Here is a 12350-nt window from a genome sequence, read left to right as displayed (position 1 = left end):
TACATTCAAATGATTTTCAAATATTGCTTTACTGGTTGCTTTTGTTGAACTGCATATCCCCTGCCAACGCATTCCTTATTTTGAATCCGCCTACGTCGGGGGTTGTGGAGACGCGATGACCCCATGGCTAGTGCGTTCGCCTCCGGATCGAGCGGTCCGGGTTCGAGCTCTGGCCGGGAACAATGTGTTGTGTTCTTGGGCAAGACACTTAAGAGTGACGTTTTTCTTAGTACCTGGCTAGGGTTTATCCTTTACATTAAGACAATCTACTATCGCCTGGAACTTCATAACTCGATATTAGAATCCCATTTCTTCCACGGGTTAAAAAGAGGATGAAGTCCAAACATGCAATGGCCATGATAGTCTGATATGGCCGCCATCTTGAAACGAAGTGTAATTTTTCTGGTCTAATAACTTTTTATCTAGTAGCTTGGAAGTTTTTGTGTGAATATCAAGATATAAAATTGTAACGTAAAACTTCATCTCTCGATGGTACAATCCCATCTCTTCAACGGGCGAAAAAGAGAATGATGTCAAACATCGGCCACGTATACGTTACTCTAATATGGCCGCCATTTAAAAACGAAGTCCAACATCTCAGGTCTAATAACGTTTTTCCTAGTACCTTGCTAGTTGTTTTCTTTACATCAAGACAGTCTACTGTCGCCTGGAACCTCATCTCTCGACATTAGGCTCCCATCTCATTTACGGGTTTAAAAGAGGATGATGTCAAACAACGGCCATCTTAGTCTAATATGGCCGCAATCTTAAAACAAAGTGCACCTATTCTGGTCTTATAACTTTTTATTTAGTAACTTGTTAGTTTCTGTATGAATATCAAGTTATAAAACTATCAGTTAAAACTTTATCTCTCGATGTTAGAATTCCATCTCTTTAACGGATGGAAAAGAGTATGATGTCAAACATCGACCGTGTTAGTCTGATATGGTCGCCATTTTGAAACGAAGTCCAGCATCTCAGGTCTAATGTCATTTTTCTTAGAACTTTTCTAGTCTTTGTCTGTATATCAAGAGAGTCTTCTCTCACCTGGAACTTCATCTCTTGAAATGAGAATCCTATCTCTTGAACGGGTTGAAAAGAGGATGAAGTTTAAACAACAACCGATGTTTTACATCAACTTTTTTCCAAGTTGATCTAATATGGCTGTCATCATGAAAGGAAACTCAACTTTTCCGGTCTTCTAACGTTTTCCTTAGTATTTTGGTGTTTTTGTTTTTACATTAAGACCGTTTACTGTTGCCTGGAACTTCGTCTTTCGATATTAGAATCCCATCTCTTTAAGGGGTTGAAAAGAGGTTGAAGTCTAAAGAACGGCCATGTTAATGCAATATGGCCGCCATCTTGAAATTTTCTGATCTAATACCTTTTTATGTAGTTAGCTTGGTAGTTTTTGTGTAGATATCAAGATAATATATAGATTTAACCAAGCCTAATTGCAGAGCTTCTGGGCCGTATTGTTTATAGCCTGATGAAGCAAAAACAGGTTAAGCGAAAATTTGATTTGACTTTTGCAAGGTTGTTGAGTTTTTGTCAGGTTTTCTGTTTATATTGTTTGGCATTCTGTTTTGAGTTTGAATGATCTCAAACAAAAAAGGCAGCCCATGACCCAAATGTAGTGAATAACATTTGTATGCGAGAAAAAACCATATACTTCGGTTAACTTTTAATCCTGGGTTAGTGTTAACCACCTTCCGAACAACCTTGGCCTGATCGTCGCCCTAATACAACAAATAAATCTTACATTGGCCCGCGACCCTATCGAAAGCCAGTACTGGGTCAGTGGTCATCTTTAAAAAACACATGACCTCGATGAGTTCTTAACCTGACCCGCGATATGGTCACCTGACACTGGTCAGCGGATAGCTTTCTTTGACAGGTGTCAATTCATTTTTTTTTCATTTTATTTATTTATTCCATTCTAAAATTACAAAGATAAATATAAAGTAGACAAGTAAGAGGAGAAATGGAAAAGGGCAAAAATATAACAAGCTAATTAGATGCCCTTGTTTAATTGACAATAATAATTAGGGTAAAAAAGTTAACTTAACATAGGAGAGGAAGAGGTATGACTTAATTAATACTGAGCAAAATAATACTGGAAGAGTGCTTTTTTAAAACGTTTTCTAGTCGCTAAGTTACGTATAGATAAAGGATGGTCATTCCAATAGTACCATCCAATAACAGTGGGACAAAATTTCCTTATATTTATTCTGGAGAAACCGGGATTTAAGTGTTGTAGGGATGCACTTCGAGTAACGTAGTTATGTTGCTCAGATACCAGAGATAAGGTGTAATTAGACGGTTTTTCATCAATCAAGTGGTCATAAAATAGCTGGCAAGTATATAATTTAACAATGTCAGGAAGCTTAATAAGACCAAGGTTTACATAATGGGGAGTAATATGTTCACGAAGTGGCACATTGTTGATTATTCTAATAGCTTTGTTTTGTAGTCTCACCAATTGTGACAATAGAGCCTCGTAATTATTACCCCACAGTACGCAACCATAAGTTAAATAGGGATATATAAGTGCATAATAAATACTTGTTAGGGATTGGGATGTCACATAGGGTTTTAGTTTAAATTGACCATAACATGGATGTCAAATATCAAAGATATTTGCTGTAAACGAAAACTGCATGACTTGGTATTAGCTGGATGGCTCCCATGTTGTGCGATGTCGTCGTCGTCGTTGGGCGCACGCGCCCGCGATCCATGCCGCTAGGCGTGTTGACCATAAAAAAAGAGATGCATGGGTTTCTATTTCTGTGCATGCATATGGTTCTATAGCTGGTTTTCACATGACGTCACCAAGATTCGAACTACAAGACCTATTGATCTTCCTGAGATTTTACTTAAATGATGTATAAGAGCAGCTGAAAACTAACATTCATACAAATTTTCGTTCCGAATGGGTTCTTGGTTTTGTAATACACTACGCTTGAATTTCTAAACTTTTGCGTGACGCGGCATTTACATGACGGCCTAGGGAGCTGTCATGATGGTTAAAAAAAAGGGACTTATTTCGGGGAACTTGGCTATCTGAACAGTTCATGACTTAGAAAAAGTATTATTTTAATGTTTTAGAGTTCCTCGAAGGATAAATTCACGCTTTTGTAACAAACCTCAGTGACAGATGTTTCTGTTGGTTTTCGACCGCCATGTTGGTGCCCATACGGATGGGCACCAGCATGGCGTCTCCATACAAATCTCTATAAATTTGGGTAATAAATTTCTCCGCATATCTCGCATAAGAAAAATTGCTGTGACCAGAATTTTGGCGAGAGTCTTTGCATATTTACCTTCTTTCATTTCCCAGATTCTGGACTTTATCTATTGACCGGTTTTGATTTTGATTTTGATCTATTTTGAATTGCGTGACACTGAAAACCAGCAATTCTCACTGCATACATAAATTAGCGTATCGCAGAAGTCTATTTAATCCCTCAAATTCCACCAAGCTTTTATGCCCTAGGGCGGGCATGATGCTTTGCGGTCTCTTCATTTCAATTATCGGGTTTTGCCTTCAGTGATCATTGTCATTTTACCGGCGTTCCGGTGGAGGAAGGTTTTTTGTCGCCCCACCCTCCTCCCCTGGTGCCGGTTGACGGTGCTACCCTCGTTTCTCGCTACATACCTTAGCTGCCACAGTAGTCGCGCACTCCTCCCATAACTTAGTCTACCGCGATGTGGTAATGGATATGCAGTGAGGATATATCACTGTTCCTATTGTTATGGTGCTCCGCTTGCGGCCCTTTGGACCGCCGGGTCTCCGCTCTGGGGTCAGCGTTTGAATTTGCAATTGGAAATGATTGATAGTGGAGTTCCAAATGACTGATCCACACGCCTGCTTTATCCATAGATTAAATTTTCAGAGTCAACAACTCTTTCAATAGTATAATGAATATAATAATTAAGTCAAGTCAAAATGGATTGTCTGCATGGCTGACTGAGATTTTCCTTTAATGCAAATTTCCTTTATATTTACATGAGCTTTCATTCAAGGGAATTGTTTAAGCTCAGAAATTACCAAAGGCGTTGTGCACAACAATTTATACGTAGATAGAGTTAAGCTTAAGCTTACATTACGTTATGTATATTTTAAGCACTGATCATAAAATCTCTGCTATGACAGACACTTCAATTTAATTCAAAAGACTTGACTGAGTAAGAAAAAATATATCTTTATCAACTTTTGTAAAGAAATATATGTGAATTGAAAATAAAGTCTTGTCTTTTCTTAACGAAGAGCTTTGCCGATCAACTGTGATTCAGTCAAGTGCAATCTTCGACCGAATTGTCTTCACTGCCGAGGATCTGTTCTGCCATGAATGTACGCAATTCGTAGCTCTTTATGTAGCCATTGCTGCGTTTAAGGTGGCTCCCTAGAATATTTACGAACACCCTCCCCAGTCCGGGATCGTTATCAGATTTGATAACCTCGACCAAAACAAACCATTAACCAATCGCTGCACAAGTTTTCGCTCACGTGACATTATTTGGTAGCAACAGTGCATAATTCAATATGGCAGTCGACGGGGCGCTGCGATGAAAGGAGTTACTTTTTTCACAACATCACAATACAATTTCATTTAATTAATTGTATGTTTGCTTCACAATAGGTTACTGGATTATGGAATAGAAACAGAGATGTATGGAAGAAAACTGTCTTTGTCCAAAAGCTACTGCGAAAAGTTTCATTTTCAGATAGACACCGTATAATATTTGTTCCAAGTTAAAACACACGAAGGTAGACAACAGGTATTCTGTTCACAAAAGGGTTGTTTATTGATACTAATATGATAGCTTCTATTTTCACTCAGGCTTCATTTTCTTGGTAGTTGGTGAAGCTGGCTGTTCAACAGTCTGTATAAAATATAAACAAAACACTAACAGTAAATACATCTTGAGTTCACAAATTGACACTGAACAAGTTGCTTCTATATTCCAAGCGGAGAGCTTCAACTGAAGTTCGTTCAATTTGCATGAGCGAAGCGTGGTTAGGACCGAAACATCTCCTACTATGATTCATCACTAACAGTATCGAAACAGTTCGCGACCCTCCCTCTGTCGACTCTCTGTCCAGATGTCCTGAAGATAGAATAGCTTACCTCGATGGCCATATCCCATCCCTCGTCTAATTCCATTTCTGCGATTGCTAATTCAATCCCCTCCGCCGTGCTGTACATTTCGTTTCCATCTTTAATGCACCGGAGTTCTCTTTGTCGTTGTGGGCTCGCCTGATATGGTTCTGGCACAACAACAAAAATATAGCAGGTATATTTACTTTAGTTCGTGATACACCTCCGTTCAGTGGAATGGGTGGGTGCATGCAACACTTTATGTTGTGAGATGTGACAGTAAACTTGGAAGTCTTGGCATTTCTGGAAAAATTGTTTTAGTTGTAGATCAGTAGTCTATTGTTGTGCATTCGGTGATATGGAAAAACGCTTTTAATGACCGATTCATATAAAAGAAACTATGATTCAAGTAATATGTTTTCGTACCATAGTTCACTCGCTAAATCCAACAATAAGCTTCATTATATAACGACTGGTGTGCCAGAAAACTGACCTAGTTTAGCCGGCATTTCCGGAAAATATTTCAGGACCGCGAGTTGTTGAAATTGACTCTAAAATATAGGCAACTTACCCTTTAATGTGATTGCCGATTTTCCCGCAGTCCGAAAGGTGTCTTAGGTCCCTGTTTATGAAGTATTGCACCCGGCCTATCTGTCTTCCAGCAACTTCTCTCAAAGTGTAATTTTTCTTAGCGCTCTTGGATACCAGACTGTGGCACGTCTAGAAGTGTCTCGGGTATTTCTCTAATTTCTGGCAAAACACAACGAAGTGCGAATGGGTCTTTGTTTCCAATTTTCAGGAAGGACATGAAAAGGAGTTCCTTCTGGTCCCTTGATTTTGAACTCATGGTAACCCTTCAAAAGAAAATAAACAACTAATGTTAGATTCGCAAGTGGTTTCCCGACCACCTGGACTACCGTACCATGAATCGAGCGACTCACTAAGAGCTATAATTTGTTCTGAAGGGGCTTAGATGATTCATGTAAGTTACTTTTACGTACTCCTTGATTTTTCCACCAGTAATTCTTAAAGTTGAATGGTGCGTGTTTAAAAGGAACGAAAATTTTATGCTGCAAAACTCGACAACAATAAACCTACCCTACGTAATCACCAAGCTATATCCACAAAATCGACATAAATTTGCTATTTTGATTCTATGGGTACCAGCATCTGCCATCTCAATACCTAGGAACACATCAATTGCAGCTGTAAATATGGCCGCCGTTACGAACAACACATCGCAAATCAAAATACCCCCGTGCACTTTTTTCACAGATCGTGCACAACACTAAAAACACGTTAAATCCCAAGAATATGGCGTGAAGATTAACGACATATTTTTTGTGATTTCCGCAAAAATCTCCAAGTAACTTAAAGCTAATGACAAAATGAAAAACATACCTGGTTTGGATGCAAAATTGCAAGCGCTGTTTCACTTTACGAGTAGCATTTTACATTGTTTACGCTGGTCTTCAACCGCCATCTTCAAAACACGTGAGGCTCCTTCTTTTCTGGTAATTATCGAATAGAATTATGGGTAAATTACCCGAGTATAATCGAACAAATAACGAGCAAAGCGAAGTGAATACGAAAATTCCCGGTTTTTGAAATAGCCCCCATGTTGTGACGTCACATGGTTATCAAATCTGATAACGATCCCGGACTGCTCCCTGCAGAGCGAGAGTTAGAAGAGGAAATTTAGTTAATTTCTCTTAAAGTTTTCCCTGTAGAGATTTACCAGTATGGGTACTGTTAAAATAAGGCTTATTTTTTGGTTATCAATTTTTGGAACAAGGCCGTTACCATGGCAACATCTCATCTAATGACAGGCAGATATATTTGTCATTTTGGCCTAAACTCCCTATATTTATACTTTCCTTCGGTAAAATTTTTTCGTACTTTGCCACGTTATAGAAATGATATTCCCTGACATTTTGAATCGGTGAAAAGTCAAGGTTGTTCAGACGGTTTTTCCAATATCCTGTAATTTGTCATTCTTCTAAATATCTTAGATAAGCTCTGACAGATTTTAAAGAAATAGTGTATTTTATAGGAATGGTATATAGTTACAACTGGGCCAAATTTAAAAAAAATTCATCGAAGGAAACGCGAGAAAATACACGGTCAGTTTTGCTTTTTGTGCTCATGTTGACGTCATAAAAATCAAAAAACGTTAGCATTTTCCTTTGAGCGCGCGCAGATTACTTGAGCTTTCGTCCTAGCTATGCGCGCGTGCAATCATGAAACTATAGCGAGCCACCTTAATTTACTTTTTAAACTCCGTCAATCTCTGAACATTGAAAGTAATTGAATGAAATTCAAAGACTTACCTTTCCTGGTCCAAAACACAATGGAAATTTCACCACAGCCGCCATAATGAAGCCAAATGAAGAAAAATGTCTGCTTTCCTCACAGCCGACTTTGTTGACCTTTAGTCTCCTCTTTAATTGGCCAGAAAAATGCGGGAAGCCGCGGGGAGCCGGGGTTTCCCGCTGTTTGTTTCTTCAGTGCGTCACCTCCAGGCCAAGTGAAAACTTTTTTTATTAAAAAAAGATACACATTGGCAAGAAGGCAAACTTTCATTTAATCGTTAAAACAAAAAAGATTATGAAAACGTGGGTTATTAGGGCGTTTAAAGAGGAGTCGCAGGATAAGCCCATATTTCACCTCGCCTTTGACATGACATGACATAGGATCAAAGTTGCACAAAGCCATGGCGCCTTTGAACGCCTTCGATATAAGAGATCAAAGGTATGCAAAGCCGTGGTGTCTTTGAACGCCTTTAACGCGCGTCAAAACTGTAGTCAAAGTTATGTTTGACCTCGCCTTTGACAGGGATCAAATATATGGCAAGTCCATAAGATATTTGATTTGTCCTTTGACGTGCGTAAAAAGTGGAGTGAAAGTTAAGATCACATTTGCCCTCTTCTTTGTCAAGGATCAAATGTATTCAAAAGTTTCTTTACCTACTATTTTATGAAGCCTTTATTGGTTAATAAATACAAGCAAAAAAAAAGTCTGTAAAGTTTAACACGATCATGAGATTTTGAGGGACAAAAACGTGCTATATGTCATTGCAGGAAAACAAAGAATTACGAGTGTCATAGCATAATGGATAGGTCGGTTGAGTAAGCACTAGATTCCAGTCCATATTAACATTTAACTTTTACAACTAGAAGTAATCAAAGATTATGAGAGTGCGTTCGACGCCGTCACTTAATTAAATATATATAAATGATGTCACTGGCTGACTTTTAACCTCTGTCTATTGCTAAAATCAACGTTTTTCATCGACAAACGAGGTTTTTATACAGACAGATTTATCATAGTGTCAAAGTCCACCATTTGTTGACACGTTGCGTGACAGCGCGAGTTTCCGTAGACTCACAAGTTTAATAGAACGAAAATATTTACATTTAGCCTTCAAATTTCGTGCTAAATATTTTCACATTAACTGGTAATGTTTGAACGTAAAGCAAATTTGTAAAAGTAAATTTTACAAACATTATTCTAAACTGGAAGCACAAATGTAAGCAAACATTTGCAATCGTGTGCTCGTTTATCGTCAGCGTAAACAAACTCCGTGCGCTTAATTCGCGTGTCATGTTCCCCTGATGAACAAGGTAGACAGTATTTAAATAATTTGCCGTTCCTTGGTTCAGGCTCACTCTTATAGATCTTGCCTTCTGAGTTCTTTTCCTCCGATTCCAAACAATATTCAACCGGATAAGGACTGAGCTATCTACGTGTCTGTCGCGACTGGAAATAATCAACTAATGCAATCAAAATATAGTTTTTCCCACGGTTAACATCCGGAAAGCCAAGGCACTTCAAAGTCGTGTTCTTTTTAAAACAAATAAATTAAACAAGGACAATTCCATCAGATTTCGATAAATGCCACCGTCGAGGCGTTTAAATTCACCTAAATCCAACGCTGAGAGCACAATTGAATGCTTACAGCTTCCAAATTACCGTGTAAATGTCCACAAAAACCCGCACTTGAACGAAACAAAGACCCGCACTCGAAAGATATGTACAGCACATGGTTTGGCGATGATGTCATTCGCTTCGCCCCTGCTGCGGGGCGGCCAAATCGGTGTCGCAACTTTGGACGAAGGTCCACCGTCCCATGAAACTCGAGTCAAGTCTGCATTAGGACTGCGTTCTACGAACGCAATTATAGCTGTTAATGTTAATAAGCTATCTTGTTATAAAATGCCTTGGATGTAACAGCCTTACGACGAGGAAGGCAGATAATCAAGCCACACGGAAGTCGCAACATACCTCATCGATCGGCTGCTAGCTTACATTCACGGACAAATTGATCCAGAAGAAGGACAAACCTCTGAGCCACTAGTTTTATTTCTGCCTGGCATGCAGTTTCAATGACCAAAAACAATTCGTAAGGCTTAAAGATGCAATTATCTCGTTAAACGAACGGCTACTGCACTTTTTCCATAAATTGTTTTCCTTCCGGCGCCACTTTGTTTAAAACTAGTACCCAGTCCCTCGAGACTCTACTGAGTGCTTGGTACAACTCTATCCAGAGTCGTGAAAAATCTAACCCGATTACTCGAAAACTCGATTGGGCGTTAATCGATACTCCTGCTGTGTGATATGGCGTTGCTTGACCCGATCGGGAATTCAGTGCTGTCTAGTTCTTGGGATCGGTCGGTTTTTAGACCTGTTCCGCTGGATTTATTATCCCTGTGATATTTAGTAACATATAAGCTCGGGAGGGGTGACTCCCATGTAAAAAGGACGGGGGCGCTCATCGTAAATTTTGGAAAGAATCCCTAAGAGGTAGCAAGATCCCGTTTTGTGGGCGAGGCTTAAAATTTTTTTCCACCCCTTAGAGATACCAATTCTAAAACAGCAAATTAACTGATACTTCCATAATTTTTAACAGCAATGAAGACACTAATTAGCGGTTAACTTGTAAAAGCCTTGTTATCCAAACTGAATGTACACTCTTTTATTGGACAAATGTGAATTCCTGGTGTAAATGCGAAAAAATAAAAAATCAAATATCTCCTGTCGTATTTTTTTCAGCTCAATACCCTAAAAGGTACCGCGAAAGCTTCCGTTGTGGACCTTTTAGGCTGAACACCCTAAGAGGTACGATAACCGCTTTTTACACCCCTATAGGTACGACGAGCACCCCCGTCGTATTTATATGGGAGTACCCCCGGATATAAGGGCCTGTTTACAAGGAGGGAGGGTTACCCTAGCAAGCGGGTTACCCTAGCAAGCGGGTTGCCCTAACAAGCGGGTTACCCTAGCACTCAAATATTTCCTCTTGTTTTCTTCGTGGTGTTTACAAGGCAGCTAGGGTTACCCGGGTAGGCGGGTTACCCTACCTGTGTGCTAGGGTAACCCTGGCAGGCGGGTTAACGTTTTCCCTTGTAAACACTCCAGGTAGGGCTAACCCGCCTACCCGGGTTAACTTTCTATTGTTTCCATACCTTTTGAGTGTAACCGCGCATTAAGTTGTCCTGGGTTGTAGGTTCACCCTACCTGTGAAATTTTGCTTATAAACCCGGACTATCTTTTGCCTCCCAGTTAGGGTTAACCCGTCTACTAGGGTAACCCTACCTCCTTGAAAACAGGCCCTCACCATCATCGACAACGCGTTATCATATGCCATTTGACAAGGGAATCGTGAAGGGGGCAAATACGAAGGGAATTTCCCGCCTCGTCAACTAAACAAAGTTTCCATTTCGCTTCAACACCCACGGATGTGGTTTTATAACAGAGGTCTTTAATGGCACGGTGCTGTCCGATCAGATACACCACAATCTTTCTTGGAATGCCCTCTAACGGAGCATTCAAAAGAAGCCTAGCGATCGTAATGTGTTCAAAATCGGGTTGAAATTTGATACAAATACAGCTGTAAGATGTCATAACTGATATACTCTGTCACGCAATCAATCGTTCCAGTTAGTGCTCTACTTGGTAAAACAACAACGCAAAAAATCAATGCTCTGGTGGTTACCATTGCATCTCACTTGGGTGCAAGGTTTGCATGACAACTTCTGACGTTTGCGGCTTAGCTAATAAATCATAATAATAATAATAATAATAATAATAATAATAATAATAATAACGAATATTTATGCAGGATAGCCCTTCAGCGCAAGATACTGTTATCAAAGGGGTCCGGTCTAAATAACATAATATAAGGATAAAAACTAAAATAAGATAAGAATGACTTCGTAACTTATTAACTACACTATACAACAAGTTGATCTAAAGACTCCCTAAATAGTACCCTACTGCTAACTTGCTTGATTTTTAAAGGTAAAGAATGAAAAGCTGAAGCACCTAAAAAGTAAAAACTTTTCCGAGCAAAGTCAAGTTTCACTTTCGGCAGAGCAATGGTGGTCTCGCTGTTCCTCGTATTAAAATCGTGGGTTAAAAATTAAAATAATTTTTAAAAGGACTACAAACATTGCCTTTTAGGCAATGAAAAACGAATAAACAAACTTTTTTCTTTAAAAAAATTTCAATTGTGGATAGGCGGAGTTCACAGTTTAGACATTTGGAGTTTTGCATAATAATCCTGTGACTTCGTTGTTCCAAGTTTCGTATTTGGCACTTACGTGTCTCTGACCAACCAAGCGTAATTTGGCCGCACTAAGTGAAGATGGGCATTATCTTTGCTCCATAGATTCGTTCAGCGCTTAAGGTGTCAGCTAAATGCCAACTAACTAACAGCAGCTTAAATACTAACAAAATAACTAAATTGGACTTTCAAAATGTTTCATAACGATGTTTCGCTCCTCGTTAAGTAACGTTTTTTTTACGTATTATTATTTCCACTCCGATCTGACAGTACTTCCTTGTCGAGTTCATTTGTATATTGTCACAAACAAACGTTAGTTCGGTGCAAAGAGAGCTTTTCCCACAGAGTCCTTTACAGAGTTTTTGCTAATTAAACTGAAAGATCATTTCTTTGGCAAGCTTTAGATAGCTTCCAATTCGATTGGAAAAACGCCGCATCTCTACAAACAGTGACTTTTGAGACCCTACTGCTTAGGTATGACTTGACTAGGGGGAGATAAGTCACATGAGATAAGCCACAGAAGTTTAGTCAACGTTGTTTTATTGTTAGAGGTTAGAACTATTCAATGTAAAAATATCATGTCATTTCCCGTTGTTTCTAGCTTGCAACAAGTGATCAAACTTGATGTATATTTTTACCTCAAATTTGAACACTTTTCATTGTCTGACAGTTTGATTGACATA

At 39.1% G+C, this 12350-nt stretch overlaps 1 long non-coding RNA gene across 2 annotated transcripts; it reads right to left on the bottom strand.

The window, feature by feature from the left end:
- Nucleotides 1–4785: 4785 nt before the first annotated feature.
- On the bottom strand, nt 4786–6771 carry LOC149107793 (uncharacterized). 2 transcript variants are annotated; one of them, XR_016209265.1, is made up of 4 exons: nt 6504–6771; nt 5674–5956; nt 5133–5272; nt 4786–4887 (listed from the first exon to the last, which is right to left on the bottom strand). It is a non-coding gene; the product is annotated as an uncharacterized LOC149107793 (long non-coding RNA). The 2 variants fall into 2 exon arrangements; XR_016209264.1 differs by lacking the exon at nt 6504–6771 and adding an exon at nt 6201–6467.
- Nucleotides 6772–12350: the final 5579 nt, after the last annotated feature.

This window comes from Orbicella faveolata, unplaced genomic scaffold, assembly GCF_042242905.1.
Source record: "Orbicella faveolata isolate gen_17 unplaced genomic scaffold, um_ofav_v1 contig_26, whole genome shotgun sequence".
NCBI lineage: Eukaryota > Metazoa > Cnidaria > Anthozoa > Scleractinia > Merulinidae > Orbicella > Orbicella faveolata.
Note: the sequence above shows the minus strand (reverse complement) of the source record. Positions and strands in the feature narration are given on the sequence as shown.